The sequence below is a fragment of the Panulirus ornatus genome, chromosome 63 (genome assembly GCF_036320965.1).
Source record: "Panulirus ornatus isolate Po-2019 chromosome 63, ASM3632096v1, whole genome shotgun sequence".
Taxonomy (NCBI): Eukaryota; Metazoa; Arthropoda; class Malacostraca; order Decapoda; family Palinuridae; genus Panulirus; species Panulirus ornatus.
This window is the reverse complement of record NC_092286.1, coordinates 29,231,501-29,250,699: the sequence shown is the minus strand read 5'-3', so window position 1 is coordinate 29,250,699 and position 19,199 is coordinate 29,231,501. Positions and strand designations below refer to the sequence as shown.

The 19,199-nt window shown below is 44.5% G+C and overlaps 1 protein-coding gene across 3 annotated transcripts in view; it reads right to left on the bottom strand.

Annotated features, from left to right (window-relative positions):
- Positions 1-9,071, bottom strand: part of LOC139746049 (uncharacterized) — a 78,196-nt gene extending 69,125 nt beyond the window's left edge. For 2 of the 3 annotated variants that reach the window (XM_071656873.1, XM_071656875.1), the window contains exon 1: positions 8,657-8,813. The gene's annotated coding sequence lies outside the window, so the exon portion shown is untranslated. Of the gene's footprint in view, positions 1-8,656; positions 8,814-8,938 lie in introns of those variants that run through there. The other variant, XM_071656874.1, reaches the window with a different exon arrangement.
- Positions 9,072-19,199: the final 10,128 nt, after the last annotated feature.

Sequence of the window (19,199 nt, the reverse complement as noted above, 5' to 3'; positions counted from 1 at the left end):
TTGCACCTCTCAGCACATTAACATCCAAAATTCTCTCTTTCGCGCGCCTATCCATTAACACGTAATCCACTAACGCTCTCTGGCCATCTCTCCTACTTACATACGTATACTTATGTATATCTCTCTTTTTAAACTAGGTATTCCCAATCAACATTTTTCAGCACATAAATCTACAAGCTCTTCACCATTTCCATTTACAACACTGAACACCCCATGTACACCAATTATTCCCTCAACTGCCACATTACTCACCTTTGCATTCAAATCACCCATCACTATAACCCGGTCTCGTGCATCAAAACCACTAACACACTCATTCAGCTGCTCCCAAAACACTTGCCTCTCATGATCTTTATTCTCATGCCCAGGTGCATATGCACCAATAATCACCCATCTCTCTCCATCCACTTTCAGTTTTACCCATATCAGTTTAGAGTTTACTTTCTTACACTCTATCACATACTCCCACCACTCCTGTTTCAGGAATAGTGCTACTCCTTCCCTTGCTCTTGTCCTCTCACTAACCCCTGACTTTACTCGCAAGACCTTCCCAAACCACTCTTTTCCTTTACCCTTGAGCTTCGTTTCACTCAGAGCCAAAACATCCAGGTTCCTTTCCTCAAACATACTACCTATCTCTCCTTTTTCTCATCTTGGTTACATCCACACACATTTAGACACCCCAATCTGAGCCTTCGAGGAGGATGAGCACTCCACGCGTGACTCCTTCTTCTGTTTCCCCTTTTAGAAAGTTAAAATACAAGGAGGGGAGGGTTTCTAGCCCCCCGCTCCCGTTCCCTTTAGTTGCCTTCTACGACACGTGAGGAATACGTGGGAAGTATTCTTTCTCCCCTATCCCCAGGGGAGAAATATAATATATATATATATATATATATATATATATATATATATATATATATATATATATATATATATATATATATATTGGAAAGGATCACAAACTTTGCGCGTGATCAAGTGGACTCTTAGAAATATATATATGTATATATATATATATATATATATATATATATATATATATATATATATATATATATATATATATATATGATGGGCTGCATTATATCAAAATTCGCTGATGATATAAAGGTGGGAAAATATATCTAGATATAAAGTGAACGTCTACAGCTGCAAACTGGGTTCACAAGTGGCCAGTGAATTGTGATAGTGATCGGTGTTAAGTTGTACACATTGGCAGTAAAAATGAAACGGCGAGGTACAGGACTTACGAATTCTCTCGAGGTGCCGACGGTGAACGAGGAAAAAGACTTGGGTGTAATTACCGCAAGTTGATTCCATGTAAACATTGCAGAGAAGCAATGGAAAAAAGAGCGAAGAAAAAACTCTTATTTTCATTAAGTAGCTTTTGACTTCTGTTTTTTTAAGTTCGGGGTTTTCATTATCCTTTTTCTTTTACCATTCATTTTTTCGTCCACATTTAGTATATTGTATCAAACATTTGGGGTCACCCAGACTGAGAAAGAGATCCGACGAGACGAGATGAAACGTCTTGAATCTATTGACATTGGAAAAAGAGAAGGTTAAGAGAGGATCTAACGCAGAGACTTACAATGATCAAAGACTTGAAGAATCTTGGATCAAAAAAAAAGTTAATTAATCGAGATTTGATTCGTCCGTTTCCCCACTCGTTGAAATGGATCGACACACGAGTGGAGAAACGAGCGAAATGCTTGTTCTCCAACAGGATTGTTAACATATTGAACGAACTGCCAGTTAGAGTGGTTGAGAGCAGTGCTGTAGATGCATTTAAGGTTTGATCAATACGTTCCAATTCCAAGACTTTTAGCATTTATGCCTCCATGGTCAAAATGGATTTGCAAGTTAGACTCTTTTTAGAATTATCTCTACGCCTCTATAACTTCTTCCACAGTCATTTACGAGTTTCCTAAATATATTCCAATTCCACAAAGAACTTCGAAAAGGGGTCCAATGGTGTATTGCTGTTCGAATCCCTTTATATTCATCAGGTGTAGACCATATCCCAAGGAAATGGTGGCCATATTCGACACTGTTTGAGCTTTGGATAAAAGCTACAATTATGGACATTTGAACGCTCTCTCTCTCTCTCTCTCTCTCTCTCTCTCTCTCTCTCTCTCTCTCTCTCTCTCTCTCTCTCTCTCTCTCCCCACGTCAACGCTCGAGCCAGATATATACGCAACAAAGTATAACCAGTATATTAATGATGTTAGACACAACCATATTAACATTAATAGTTAATAGATACACGTGAAAAAAGATTGTAATCCCTCTCTCTCACATATACGATCCCAGAGAACATAAATTGGAAGCCTTAGCCAAATTTACAGTGAATAAACAGAATGGTTGAACTACCAATTCAGGTAGTTTATACACACCTAATGAGATAGCTTTAAGCCTGTAGTTAAGGGGGGGGGGGGAGAAATGGTAGATGTAGTTGAAGTAGATACAAGATTGGAACACGTAAATAGAGACAGTAATAAGAAAGGAGTTCACAGTTTTGCGTGACTTAAGGTCCTGCCCCTAACGGCTCATATGAGCTGTGTTTTATGAGCCGTGTTCATTAAATGGAGTTAAACGAGAACAAAGATATAGACAGATACTTAAAATACCACCATACTGATACCAGAGCCTTGGAAAATGTAGAAATTCTATTTCCTTCCATAAACCGAAGTATATATCAAGACCAAGTACTCAATCAGCTTTGTCATAAAGAATATCATAATCACCTGCTCACAAATGGGTCTCACAGAACCAAAGTAAACCCCCCCCCCCACCCACGCCTCCTCCGCCGCTCACAAGGTGATCATGGCTGCGGGCGGCAACACCAAACCCCACCAGGATTGAAAGATAAATATGTAATAACATAACTACATGGTTGCGTGATGGCTAGACATTCATCCTCCCCCTTTTTTTTAATTTAATGGTCTCATGAAATTCATTATCTGTTCAGTTATTGTTATTAGTTATTCCATTACGATGAGAGAGAGAGAGAGAGAGAGAGAGAGAGAGAGAGAGAGAGAGAGAGAGAGAGAGAGAGAGAGACAGAGACAGAGACAGAGAGAGAGAGAGAGACAGAGACAGAGAGAGAGAGAGAGAGACAGAGACAGAGACAGAGACAGAGAGAGAGAGAGAGAGAGAGAGAGAGAGAGAGAGAGAGAGACAGAGAGAGAGAGAGAGAGAGAGAGAGAGAGAGAGAGAGAGAGAGAGAGAGAGAGAGAGAGAGAGAGAGAGAGAGAATTATCCAAACCTATTCACATCACCTCGATTCAAAGGCCTTCACAAACACATACTTCACATCGGCTCCGACACCGATGAAGACCCGGGGTTGTGAACAAGGTTATGATAGTTGTAGTTTACAACAGTTACGCCCTTCTTGTGTGTGTATGTGTGGGAGGGAGGGAGAAAAACAATATCATTAAAGAAAACGTAGCCATGTTAGGGCACACTACTCCAACCTTATCAAACTCCGATCCTTAGAATACAACACCAGTGTCCTCCCCCTTCTAAGGTTATGATAACTACAACACGCCTTCAGTGTATGTTGTCACAACCCATTTGATGTTGTTCACAGCCTTGCGAGACATTGCTGGTTGTGCATGGGGAGTTGTCATCCACCACAAGCCGTCAGGGCTACATGTGTCATCCACCACAAGCCGTCAGGGCTACATGTGTCATCCACCACAAGCCGTCAGGGCTACATGTGTCATCCACCACAAGCCGTCAGGGTTACACGTGTCATCCACCACAAGCCGTCAGGGCTACACGTGTCATCCACCACAAGCCGTCAGGGCTACACGTGTCATCCACCATATGCCGTCAGGGCTACATGTGTCATCCACCACAAGCCGTCAGGGCAACATGTGTCATCTACCACAAGCTGTCAGGGCTACATGGGTCATCCACCACAAGTGTCAGGGATACAAGTGTCATCCACCACAAGCCGTCAGGGATACATGTGTCATCCACCACAAGCCGTCAAGGCTACATGTGTCATCCGCCACAAGCCGTCAGGGCTACATGTGTCATCCGCCACAAGCCGTCAGGGCTACATGTGTCATCCACCACAAGCCGTCAGGGCTACATGTGTCATCCACCACAAGCCGTCAGGGTTACGAGAGTCATCCACCAAAAGCCGTCAGGGCTACATGTGTCATCCACCACAAGCCGTCAGGGCTACATGTGTCATCCACCACAAGCCGTCAGGGCTACACGTGTCATCCACCACAAGCCGTCAGGGCTACACGTGTCATCCACCATATGCCGTCAGGGCTACATGTGTCATCCACCACAAGCCATCAGGGCTACATGTGTCATCCACCACAAGCCGTCAGGGCTACACGTGTCATCCACCACATGCCGTCAGGCCTACACGTGTCATCCACCACATGCCGTCAGGGCTACACGTGTCATCCACCACATTGCCGTCAGGGCTACACGTGTCATCCACCACATTGCCGTCAGGGCTACACGTGTCATCCACCACAAGCCGTCAGGGTTACATGTGTCATCCACCACAAGCCGTCAGGGCTACACGTGTCATCCACCACAAGCCGTCAGGGATACATGTGTCATCCACCACATGCTGTCAGGGTTACATGTGTCATCCACCACAAGCCGTCAGGGCTACACGTGTCATCCACCACATGCCATCAGGGTTACATGTGTCATCCACCACAAGCCGTCAGGGCTACACGTGTCATCCACCACATGCCGTCAGGGCTACATGTGTCATACACCACAAGCCGTCAGGGTTACGTGTGTCATCCACCACAAGCCGTCAGGGTGACATGTGTCATCCACCACAAGCCGTCAGGGTGACATGTGTCATCCACCACAAGCCGTCAGGGCTACATGTGTCATCCACCACAAGCCGTCAGGGTTACATGTGTCATCCACCACATGCCGTCAGGGTTACATGTGTCATCCACCACAAGCCGTCAGGGTTACATGTGTCATCCACCACAAGCCGTCAGGGCTACATGTGTCATCCACCACAAGCCGTCAGGGTTACACGTGTCATCCACCACAAGCCGTCAGGGCTACATTTGTCATCCACCACATGCCGTCAGGTTTACATGTGTCATCCACCACATGCCGTCAGGGCTACATGTGTCATCCACCACATGCCGTCAGGGCTACACGTGTCATCCACCAAAAGCCGTCAGGGTTACATGTGTCATCCACCACAAGCCGTCAGGGTTACATATGTCATCCACCACAAGCCGTCAGAGCTACATGTGTCATCCACCACAAGCCGTCAGGGTTACACGTGTCATCCACCACAAGCCTCAGGGCTACACGTGTAATCCACCAAAAGCCGTCAGAGCTACACGCGTCATCCACCAAAAGCCGTCAGAGCTACACGTGTCATCCACCACAAGCCGTCAAGGCTACATGTGTCATCCACCACAAGCCGTCAAGGCTACATGTGTCATCCACCACAAGCCGTTAAGGCTACACGCGTCATCCACTGCAAGCTGTTGGGGCTACAAGTGTCATCCACCACATGCCGTTAGGGCTACGATTGTCATCCACAAAAAACCGTCAGGGCTACATGTGTCATCCATCACAAGCCGTCAGGCTACAAGTGTCATCCACCACAAGCCGTCAGGGCTACATGTGTCATCCACCACAAGCTGTCAGGACTACATGTGTCATCCAACACAAACCGTCAGGGCTACAACCGTCATCCACCACAAGCTGTGAGGACAAGTGTCATCCACCACAAACCGTCAGGGCTACAACTGTCAATCACCACAAGCAAAGAGGGTTACAAATGTCATCCATTACAAGCCGTCACGGATACAAGTGTCATCCACCACATGCTTGAGGGCTACAAGTGTCATCCACCAAAGGCCATGAGAGCAAGTGTCATCCACCACATGCCGTCAGGGCTACACGTGTCATCCACCACAAGCCGTGGTGGACTACAGGCGTCATCCACTGCAAGCTGTTGGGGCTACAAGTGTCATCCACCACATGCCGTTAGGGCTACGATTGTCATCCACAAAAAACCGTCAGGGCTACATGTGTCATCCATCACAAGCCGTCAGGCCTACGAGTGTCATCCACCACAATCCGTCAGGGCTACAAGTCATTGACCACAAGCCATCATGGCTATAAGTGTCATCCACCACAAGCAGTCAGAGCTACAAGTGTCATCCACCACAAGCCGTCAGAGATAAACGTGTCATCCACCACAAGCCGTCAGAGATAAACGTGTCATCCACCACAAGCCGTCAGAGATAAACGTGTCATCCACCACAAACCCTCAAGGCTACACGTGCCACCCACCACAAGCCGTCAGGGCTACAAGTGTCATCCACCACATGCCGTCAGGGATACACGTGTCATCCACCTCAAATCGTCAGGGCTACACGTGTCATCCACCACAAGCCGTCAGGGTTACAATTGTCATCCACCACAAGCCGTCAGGGCTACAAGTGTCAGCCACCACATGCCGTCAGGGATACACGTGTCATCCACCTCAAATCGTTAGGGCTACACGTGTCATCCACCACAAGCCGTCAGGGTTACAATTGTCATCCACCACAAGCAGAGAGGGTTACAAATGTCATCCATTACAAGCCGTCACGGCTACAAGTGTCATCCACCACATGCTTGCGGGCTACAAGTGTCATCCACCAAAGGCCATGAGAGCTACAAGTTTCATCCACTACAAGCCGTCAGGGATACACGTGTCATCCACACAAACTGTCAGGGCTACACGTGTCATCCACCACAAACCGTCAGAGATACAAGTGTCATCCAACACAAGCCGTCTGGGATACACGTGTCATCCATCACAAGCCGTCAGGGCTACACGTGTCATCCACCACATGCCGCGAGGGCTACAAATGTCATCCACTACAAGTCGTCAGGGCTACAAGTGTCATCCTCCACAAGCAGTGATGGTACAAGTGTCATCCACCACATGCCGTGTGGGCTACAAGTGTCATCCACCACGAGCAATGAAGGTTACATTTATCATCCACCACATGCCGTGAGGGCTACAAGTGTCATCCAACACAAGTCGTCAGGGCTATAAGTGGCATCCACCACAAGCTGCCAGAGCTACACGTGTCATCCACCACAAGCTGTCAGGGCTACACGCGTCATCCACCACAATCCGTCAGGGCTACACGCAGAGAGGGTTACAAATGTCATCCATCACAAGCAGTCAGGGTTACAACAGTCATCCATCACAAGCCGTCAGGGACAAGTGTCATCCACCACAAGCCGTCAGGGCTACAATTGTCATTCACCACAAGCAGTGAGGGTTACAAGTGTCATCCATCACATGCTATAATGGCTACAAGTGTCATCCACCACACTCAAGGGATACAAGTGTTATTCACCACAAGTCGTCAGGGCTAAAATTATCCATCACAAGTCGTCAGGACTACAAGTTTCATCCACCAAAATCAGTGAGGGTTACAAGTGTCATCCACTACATTCCGTAAGGGCTACAAGTGTTATCCACCACAAGCTGTAAGAGCTACACGAGTCATCAACACAAGCTGTCAGGGCTACAATTGCCATCCACTACAATCAGTGAGGGTTACAAGTGTCATCCACCACAAGCAAAGATATTTACAAATGTCATCCATCACAACCCGCCAGAGCTACAACCGTCATCCACCACAAGCTGTGGGGGCAAGTGTCATCCACCACAAATAGTCAGGGCTACAATTGTCATCCATCACAAGCCGTCAGGGCGACAATGTCATCCACCACAAGCAGTAAGGGTTACAAGTGCCATCCACCATACGCCGAGAAGGCTGCAAGTTTCATACACCATACTCCTTAAGGACTACAAATGTCATCCACCACATACCGCTAGAGCTACGTGTCGTCCACCACAAGCCGTGAGGGCTACAAGTGTCATCCACCACATGCTGTGAAGGCGACAAGTGTCATCCACCGCAAGTTCTCAGGACTACAAATGTCATCCACCATATGCCGTGAGGGCTAAAAGTGTCATCCATCACAAGCCGTCAGAGCTAAAAGTGTCATCCAACACAGGCCGTCAGGGCAACAAGTGTCATCCATCTACAAGTTTTGCCCACAAGTCGTTTGTTGCAATTTGTTTCCTGGGAATCATTTCGAGTCACAAGGCACAGATTAGCTGTGCCACGTCTGCGTCACACGTTACCCGTCACATCGTCACACGCTGATATTTTGCGTCACAAACACTCGTAATTTCTGTGCCACAATATCTCCGCCTCGTACCATCGGGCCACAGCGTCTGTCTGTGCCGCCGTAGGCACACTATACCCGTCTATACCACACGATGCCACAAGCGTACCACACACAAGCTGTCTGTGCCACAGCAGACGTTCGAGGCAGCGTCTGCGCCACAGACACAGTCCGTGCTTTAAAAAAAATTCCCAACTTCTGCCATTTCGTACGAGGACCCAACCTCCTTATCTCGCTTCAAGATAACGTTTTATCATCGTTATCAGTAGCCAGGTCTCTGGTGCACAGAGCGCAAACCTTTAGTCTCGTCTGGTCTACCCTCGGCCACAGACGACCCCCTTCCCCCATCTCTCCTCAGTACACAGGGCGGCTACCACAACTACAACTACAACCTAGGGCCCTTTATAGGGCCTACAAGCGAGGGCACCATCCTTACCTCTCTGTGTCACCATTGACGTGTGTGTCTATGTCTGTGTACGTGTATGTGTGTATGTGTGTGTGTGTGTGTGAACGCAGTCTCTACCACGCTGGCTTGTGGCACAGCAGTCGGCCCTTCAGCCTCCCGCGAGAATCAATACCACACTGGCCTCGCCGCTACACCACAGGGCGCCTCCCTCACCGCTGGCTCCTCCTCCTCCTCCTCCCGCACACACACATGCGTCCCGCGTCGCTCCTCCCTCCCTGGCGTCGGTCCTCTCCCTATCCCCACTAGCCTTACCTGATGGCTTCCGGGACTCCTATCCTGGCTAGGTCTTGCCCCCTGTCCTCGCGGGAGTCGGCCACTGTCCTCGCGACAGAGACACGAGGCCGAGTGAGGCAACACCTCCCACCCCCCCGCCAGCTCACGACACCTCGCGAACCTCTGGACGGACGTGGCCTCCTCCTCCTCCTCCTCCTCGTTATCGCATCGTTAACTGATAAGCCTGGCGTTGGTGTGGATAAGACAGGGCGTCCGATGACGTGGTGGGAGGGGCAATAAATGGCGCGAGCGAACTAAATATTCAAAGTTCTTTTAGAATTATTGAGGATAGACTGTCTCCCGCCGACAAGCCAGAGGGAGCAAGTGTGCCTCGCTAGTTCGCGTATTCGCGGTTCCCTCGCCCTTCCCTGTGACTACATCATGAGGGAGGGAGTTGTATCAGTCATGAGGTTATATCTCATGAGGACTGTTTGTACCATGCAGCTTGTTCGAGATGTGTGCATGGTGGCTGTACCATGCCCTCAGTCATTATTGCACCATTCAACCCGTCTCTCGCAGGGTTGTTCAGGCTAAACCATCGTAGAATTGTTTGCATCTTTCTTTCTCCCTCCCAAACACATCAAACAAAATCCTATATAGCATTACCGTCGACACTTGACAGTGTTAACGAAGTCGGTATAGCGTCCGTGGCTGCTTCTATATAATACGTTATAGACCGATCCTGGCCACAGAGGAAGGAATGCGCCATAGATGACAATATGAGGAAGGCTTTGTGCGAGTGACTCAAACTGCTCTCCCAACGTCTGTGTGATAATTAACCCAATAATACTGCTATATCTCGATAACTTGGTTAATGCTTTATGCGTGAGCTTTATCGCTCTACATACGTTCATCTCACTAATAACTGGAGTGCCTGGCGTTATCATATATATATATATATATATATATATATATATATATATATATATATATATATATATATATATATATATATATATATATATATATATATATATATATATATATATATATATATATATATATATATATATATTATATATATATATATATATATATATATATATATATATATCAGGCCATTTAGACCGATATAAACAACGGGTAACATACTCCACCTGGCCGGGCTGGCCGGGTGGGGTCGCGAGAGAGAGAGAGAGAGAGAGAGGCACCCGCCCACCAGGCGTTACCAACATTGTTGCTCTCACCTGTGGCCCGCCCACACGCCCGCCCCTCTCCAACACCCACCCACCTCTCTTCTGCGGAGGGGGGGGGGTCACATGGGGGGCCCCCGGGGGGTGGGGCACGGGAGGTCGCTGGATATCCTCCCTTCCTGTATTATCGCTCTCTAGATGTAGTATTGTAGTAGTAGAAGAAGTAGTAGTATTAGTAGACCATCTTATTGTCAACGACTGACAGAGGAACCTCCTATTGGCCTCCTTACGACCGTGTGAACCTAACTACCCGGGATGGGGGCCTGGAATGGTCCTATCCAGGATTACATTTTCCAATGACATTGTCCTTTCCCATCTTAGTACCGACCGATGAATTACATTAGTGTATCATCAAGGTCACTCAGGCATATGCCTTTCTTAATCTTAATTCTGGGAAAAGAAACATCTGAAACGAACAACACAGAACGTTCCAGGAGACGTAAAACCATCAGAACGCCACGATAGATAACACTTATCCATCCTTATCTATCCACAGTGATAGCGAGGCGCTCGTGCTCACATTACCTTGAGGGACGCTTTGTCTGGCGACGTGATCGGGAACTCCTTCGCCGCCCTTCCCCGAGGTCGGCCCATCACCTGGCAACCCATCAGTTGGCCAGAGGGAGGAATGTCAATATAGGAGGGAGGCAGGGCGCGGGAGGGCGCGGGGATGGGGGCGTGGGTGATGGGTTCACCTCCACCCCTCCTTGAAATGATTATAATCTGTCTTTTATAAACACAAGACCAAACAGGTGTTGTGTATCCTAACCTCAACGCCCCTCACTGGGCCTCACTCACTCACAACCTTGTTGGTGGCATAAACCAGTTGTGAGGAGAGTTAACATGAACTTATGTTTGGTGTCATGGCCTCCCAGTTCCTTGAAACTATCGTTTCAGAAACAACTGCGCCTCTCTCTCTCTGTGTTCACACCAAGCCATGAATATGAACATTAAGCATCATGCAAATTAAGTGACCTCGGAAAAGCTGACTAGCGCCAGCTTTGGTGAAGAAATAGAATCCCAGAGAAGACTCTACACACAATTCATGAGCTCCACTCTAAACTACGCCTCACCTGCCTGGGTGTTTTTTTTTTTTTTTCTCCCCCGTTCTCTCAAAGGCAAATATAACAATACTGCAAAGCCACACACACAAAAAAGTGCACTCAAAACAATCACTTAAACAGTGAAGGAAAGATGTTTCTAATACGCACCTCAACATGCTCGGCAATCATTTCTATGGAACAACACTACACGACTCTCACTCACTCCATGAACCAACCTCCAAGTCAAACTCAGAAGCTTACGCCTTACCTCTCACTTCAGCAATCTCGTAGATATACTGACAGAACATACACACACACACACAACAGACATGCACCTCTCACTTCAACATACACACACACACCCACCAGACATGTACCCTTCAGACGCCACACTCTCTAGACAAACACGAGTCATACTTTTCTATCAAGGCATTGGACATGATCCATCCCGACACAACACGACAAAGTTTCAACATATCCCGAGGCCCTTCATGCCAAGGATGCAATTACCTTAAGACAACGAGTACTTACGGCTTAACTGCCCTGTACTAACTCAACTGCCCTGCCTTCAACTCTGTAACTATACAAAATCGCTTGACACTCCGAATTATTTGTGTCCTTGTGATTTGACCTGCAACTTATGTACATTCACTACTTGTGTACTTTCTGCACATGTAACTCCGTATGGGATGTGAAATTTCATGATAAGAAAATAAGGATAAAGTGTGTAAAGTGCTTTGGTGAACTTATTTCGAATTCATAGATAAGAAAACCCATAATCATATCGGCTTCTTTCAGATAAGGAAGAACTGTGTTTTCAAGGGCCCGTCCATAGTACATTCCGTCTGACACCAATATAGAAGAAAGGACGGTATACCGACTCTGTTCCAAGACAAGGAAGGAAAAGGATTCTGTTCCAAGACAAGGAAGGAAAAGGACTCTGTTCCAAGACAAGGAAGGAAAAGGACTCTGTTCCAAGACAAGGAAGAAAAGGACTCTTTTCCAAGACAAGGAAGGAAAAGGAGTCTGTTCCAAGAAAAGGAAGGAAAAGGACTCTGTTCCAAGACAAGGAAGGAAAAGGACTCTGTTCCAAGACAAGGAAGGAAAAGGACTCTGTTCCAAGACAAGGAAGAAAAGGACTCTTCCAAGACAAGGAAGGAAAAGGAGTCTGTTCCAAGAAAAGGAAGCAAAAGGACTCTGTTCCAAGATAAGGAAGAAAAGGACTCTGTTTCAAGACAAGGAAGGAAAAGGAGTCTGTTCCAAGAAAAGGAAGGAAAAGGACTCTGTTCCAAGAAAAAAAAGACTCTGTTCCAAGAAAAGGAGGGAAATTATACTTTCATCCAAAATAAGGAGAGAAATGGACTCTGCCTTTTTGTCAACTTTCCTCAATACTGTATGATATAGGGTTACTTACATTGGTTACTTAAATTTCAAGACAGCTGGCACAGTGTGATGGTTAGAGATATGGATGACAGTTGGCCCTCTTCCATTCTCACAGCACTTGCCTTCCTTCAGCAACATCTTGAACATTTCAGGTCATTTGTCAAGGGCATCTGGACGTACATACCTTCAGGACAAGGAGACCTTTCATCTGGACCATGTACCTTACATAAAACAATACCTTTTCCAGTGAATATGTAGGATTTCTTTTATTTTTTTAGCAATCCTCCATATGCCGTTTATAGATATCTTTAAGCTTTCCCTTAAGACACTCTTACCATCTCACTAGTAATGGGTGTACCTTCTTCTGTTATAACACCATCAAATTTGTCATTTGATTCCCCAAATGTCTTTACTTGTCATCCATCAATGCCTTACTAGCCACTAACTGATAACTTAACTCCTAATCAATTTGTGGGAAATGTTTTGGGCTGCCACCTTCCTTATCCACTCTCTTATCTTGCAGTGTGTGTGATTACCAATATGTATTGTACAGTTATGGAGTTCTTGTATGGGTATGTGCATGTGATTACCAATATGTATTATACAGCTATGGAGTTCTTGTGTGTGTGTGTGTGTGTGTGTGTGTACATATCTCTATATATGTTTTATCAGATTTCATCTGCATGTAATTTACTTTGTGAATGCAAAGTTACCTTTAATGAGGTTGTAACATGAGGGTATCATATTCTCACGGTAAAGGAGTCTATTCTCTCCCCTCATCTGAGTGTAATAGAGCCTTAAAGGTGCAAGAACTCTTGGGCAAGGGCCTTTGGAGTTATACAATTATGATAATACAATATATATGTACTATCATGCAACATGTATCCTGTTCATCGTCTCAACCTCGTAACTCAGTTTATTCCTTTCATTTCCTACTCTTATACTGTAAAAGTACTCCTATGCTTCTTTTCTAACCATTCTGTAAAAGTACTCCGATACTTCTTTTCTAACCATTCTCTAGCTTACTTTCATATTATGATCTTGTGAAAACTGTTGACTGTTTTCATCAAATTTAAAAGGTTTTGATCATATCACCCCTTACTCTTCTCTCTTCCATGGTGGGAAACATAAGACCTCTATCCTTCCTCTGTAACTCATTCCATATAATTCTGCTGTAATCTTTGTGGTTCTCCATTCAATCCTTTTATCTTGAGTTATTTTTGCCTCTTTAACTGCAGTGATCAAACTCCAAAAAAAGAAAAAACTTTCTAATTTAGATCTTAAGTAAGATGTGAGCTACTTGTTAATATTTCCTTATCTCTGGAAATGTGTTGTAATATTTCAATTGTTTGTCTCGTCTTCTGTTCTAATGTGAAACACTGGTGGCATTTTATGGTCAGGTGTGTAATTATTCTTTTGTTCTGCACAGAGATGGCATTTAATTCTTGCAAGGTTCCATCTCTTGAACATTCTCTACTATCATATAGCTTCTTAAGCTTCTGCTTCCTTTTCATATTCACTCTCATAACCAAGCTGATTCTATTCATCCATTATTCTTATATACTACAATACTTCTTTACATCCTAATCTTTTTTTTTTTTTTTTTTACATGTTAAGACCTCTGGTTGTAGAACTGTCTGCATATTTCAAAGAACTGCTCACAAACTCATCACGCAGGTTTGAAGACAAGCTGAGTTCAGATTACCCCTCACTTTTCCTCTCTTCCATGGTGGTATTGGATTATAAAATTTAGGCTTATAAGCCAAGCACTGGAGCATCTAAAGCTAGTCAGTGCTCTTAATACAGTTTAGAATCTTAGAAATTCATTTTCACTCAAACAATGACCAATTCCAGTTTTGAGAGACCAAGAAGGGACGAACAATAAGTATAGGAGAGAAAATAGCTTACATGCGTTGGTGTGAGAGCTGCATGGTTAAACCTACTGGGGAAAGGAGAATCCCCACTGCCATAGCTCAAGCCATCACTGCTCCACATGAACCCTAACACAGCATTGAGGTCCACATAGATCAGGGTAGGTGTGGGAATATGTATGCTTAGTGGGCAAAACAGCTCTCTTCATTCTGGTACACACCATCTTTGATGCTCTACTCTGGACCTCTCTTTTTTTTTGTATGTGACCAAACTTTTTTTTCTTGTCAGTCAAAACGGCATGGTCAGATGAATAGCTGGTTTAGCTGTGGATCAATTGCCACAACCAGGATTTGAACCTATTTGCTCAACCCTGGGCAGCCTGTGAATGCTACGATCAGGAACACTACCCACTGTTCCAGTTCTGGCCTAATTTAGGATATGGAGAGCTTCCTGGATATAGTTGAATGCTATTCTAACATATGCCTGCAGACACTTTGTCTCTTATTTTCCTGATGTGGTACTCTGACGACAGGTTAGGGATGTCAGCTCTTAAGTTCCTCTCACACATAGACTTATGCACCAAATTTCTTGCCATATATTCATATTGAGACCTTTAACTATATCCCATCCTCATCACTTTACCATTATTCAGATTGAGTTTCATGAACAATGTATCAGATCAGGAAGGTGCAGGGGGGTGGAAAGGAGGGCATATGAGAGGTGGGGTGAGCACATATCTGTAAACTTCAGAGAGAGTAAGACGTTTTTGGAATGAGTTTAATAATATATGAAAAACATAACAAATAGGAAAACTGAAGGGGGCAAACAGGGAAGTGGTAACAGGTAGCAAGTTGGAGATGGAGTAAGTATTTTAAAGGGCTGTTCAATGGCTTTAATGACAGGGTGACAAATGTACGGTGTTTGGGTCTGGGTAACATACAAAGTGATAGTCATGGGAAGCGGTTTGGTGAAGAGAAGAGCTGGTGAAAGGCTTTCGTTAGGTGAAATGTGGCAAGGCAGCTGGAGAGGATGGTATTACAGTTGAATTTATCAAGAAGTAGGGGAAATTTATTGGTGAGGATTTTCAGTGTGTATGGATCATGGTGAGGTGCCTGAGGATTGGCAAGAATGCATGTATAGTGCCATTGTATCAACACAAGGGGGATATAGGTTCAAACTACATAAGTATAGGTTTATTGAGTGTACCTATTAAGTTGCTTGGGAGGGTAGTGGTTGAGAGGGTATAGGCATGTACAAAGCATAAGACTGGGGAGAACCAGTGTGGTTTCAGAGGTGGTAAAGAATGTGTGGTTCAGGTGTTTGCTTTAAAGAATGTGTGAGAAATACTTAGAGAAAAGAGATGGATTTGTATGTGGCATTTATGGATCTGGAGAAGGTATATGATACAATCAATAGAAAAACCTTGTGGAAGCAGAAGGACTGAGAAGTTTTTATCATTGGTGCAAGGCATGTGTATGAGTAGGAGAGGAGAGTGAATGGTTCCAAGTGAAGGTCAGTCTGTGGCAGGGGTGTGATGTCACCATGGTTGTTTAATGTTCATGGATTGGGAGGTAAGGAAGGTAAATGCAAGTCCTGAAGAAATGGGCAAGTACGCAGTCTGTGGGGATGAGAGGGTATGGGATGCGAGTTAGTTGTTTGCTGATGATTCAATTCTGGTGAAATTGCAAAAGTGGTGAATGAGTTTGGAAAAGTACAAGAAGAATCTTTACAGTAAATATGAATAAAAGCAAGTTTATCAGGTTTAGCAGGGTTGAGGGCAGGTAAGTAAGGGTGTGTGTATGGAGAAAAATTGAAGGCAGTAGCGTTTTAGATGTCTGGGAGTGGACATGGCAGCAAATGGAACCATGGAAGTGGAAGCATCATAAGGAGTTATGTGGGCGAAGGTCCCAGGAGCACTGAGGAATGTGTGTCAGAATGTCATCCGACACTGCAAAAATGGGTATGTTTGAAGGTAGTCCTAACAATATAATACAAATGTGAGGCAGGTGGATGTGTTGGAAAACAAATGTTTTAAGACAATGGGGTGCAAGGTGATTTGATCGAGTAAGTAATGAAAGGGCAAGAGAGGTGTGGTAATAACGTGTATGGTTGAGAAAGCTGAAGAGGGTGTGCTGAAATGGACAGGACATATGGAGAGAATGAGTGAGGATAGGTTGACAAAGAGGATATACGTGTCAGACATTAAGGGAAGGAGAAGGATGGGAAGACAAGGCTGGAGTGAAAAAAAAAAATTGTACCAATTAGGGCCAGAGCATGCAGAAGGGTGAAAGGTGTGCACAGGATAAAGTGATTTGGAACAATGCGATATAACAGGATCAACATACTGTCAATGGACTGAACAAGAGCATATGAAGTGTCCTGGGTAAACCAGGGATAGGTGCAGGGCCTGGATCCAAACTGGGGGCTGTAAATTGAGTGCAATACACTGGACAGATGGAGAATGGATACGAGCAGATGCAACCTTTCTTCGTCTGTTCCTGACCCTACCTTGATAATGCAGGAAACAGTGATTAAGTATGAAAAAATAATGTACCAGATGAACTTATCAGTTTGTCCAAGTCCCATCACCAAGTTGATGCAATCCTCCTTGCATTTTATGTCTTGTCACAACACTGACAGCATCTCCAAACACATCTAGGAGGGAATTCAACCTTTTGAGAAGTCACACATTTATATCGAGGAGTAATGATCCCAGGACATATGTGTACCATGCCACTGGTGATCTCCATCCACTTTTTGTAAAGGTTCTCCTGACAGATTAGTCTGCCTCTTATTCCCACCTGAAGACCCAGCTTCTTTACCAGCTTCCTGTGTGGTGGTATCAAATGCTCTCTGGCAGTCCAGATAGTTAATCCACTCATCTAATACAGAGCTTACTGTAGCGTTTTAATCAAGCAAGTTCATTACACATGACTTATCCTGAAATTGTTTGTCTCCCATTTGCATATCTTCTCTGCAGGAGGTCGTCCATCTGCTTTCTATTTTCAAAAAATTAGACTAACCTATTTGGAAACCAGTCTGTAGTTTGGCCCTCTTTCCAGTCTCAAAAGCTTTCTTTCAAAAACTTATGATGTTTGCCCTTTTTCACTCTCTTGGCATTTGATATCTTCAGCAATATCTCAAATTTCATCAGGACCATGAGCCTTACAAAGCTACACCCTTTTGTTTTCGTTTTTCATCAAAAAATTTTGTTTTAAAACTTCCTCCTCTTATCTCACAGGTTTGGGGCTCAAGTTTTTCACCGTGATAACACTTGTGAACTTCAGTTCCTCACATAACCATAAATCTCTCCCTCCAAGTCATCCCTCTGAGTACCTAGGCAAAATAGCTGCACATTAACAGACAATTCATTACTGACAAGTATAGAGAAAAGTTTTAGTTCCTCCTCTATGTCCACTAAATTCTTCCCAAGGTTTCTGTTTTTCCTGTTTATCTTGTTCTCTTATAAATGCTGGCTAACTGGAGTGCATCATAAATCCTCAACACAGAAAATGCCAAAATTCTGCTTTTTTGACATCTATCTAAATCACTCCTCCCGTTTTCAAGCTGCCCTCTGTATTTGAGGATAAAGGTGTTGATACCCCTACGGCATCACAAATCTTAAAAACTTCCAACAAAGTGCCTCGAGCCTGGGTACTGAACGCTATTTCCCAGTTTCTACCACAGAAATTGACTTTGGTGCACTTTCCTCGATTATTTCTTCAATGAATTTGATTTCATCGCATTTACCACTCAGTCAATATGTTATCTCTTTTTGCAACTGGTGTACCATATCTATTCTCAAGTTCCATGCTATACATATAAGATCTAGTAATGGTAGTGTAACCAGAAAGTTTTCCTTCGGAGAACTTGTCTCTAAAAGAATCCAAATTCCTGTCTATTTTCTAAACCAGAATACCCCTCTGTTAGTACTTTGTCTCTTCTAAGAAGTGTCTTAATGCTTCATATGCCACCCAGATTCTTCCTTCATTGTATATGTACTTGTTTGATTGTGTGTGTGTTGCCGTGAGACTGGCCAACACTGTCTCATCAAATGCATTGCATGTTCAACAATACTGTCATTTTCTGGTTACATCCCAGACATACTTTGTCCCATTTGCTCCACGAAATGATTGAGAGGGTGATGGCATGTACAGAGCATCAGATTGGGGAAGAGCAGTGTGGTTTCAGAAGTGGTAGAGGATGTGTGGATCAGGTGTTTGCTTTGAAGAATGTATGTGAGAAATACTTAGAAAAGCAAATGGATTTGTATGTAGCATTTATGGATCTGGAGAAGGCATATGATAGAGTTGATAGAGATGCTCTGTGGAAGGTATTAAGAATATATGGTGTGGGAGGCAAGTTGTTAGAAGCAGTGAAAAGTTTTTATCGAGGATGTAAGGCATGTGTACGTGTAGGAAGAGAGGAAAGTGATTGGTTCTCAGTGAATGTAGGTTTGCGGCAGGGGTGTGTGATGTCTCCATGGTTGTTTAATTTGTTTATGGATGGGGTTGTTAGGGAGGTGAATGCAAGAGTTTTGAAAAGAGGGGCAAGTATGAAGTCTGTTGGGGATGAGAGAGCTTGGGAAGTGAGTCAGTTGTTGTTCGCTGATGATACAGCGCTGGTGGCTGATTCATGTGAGAAACTGCAGAAGCTGGTGACTGAGTTTGGTAAAGTGTGTGAAAGAAGAAAGTTAAGAGTAAATGTGAATAAGAGCAAGGTTATTAGGTACAGTAGGGTTGAGGGTCA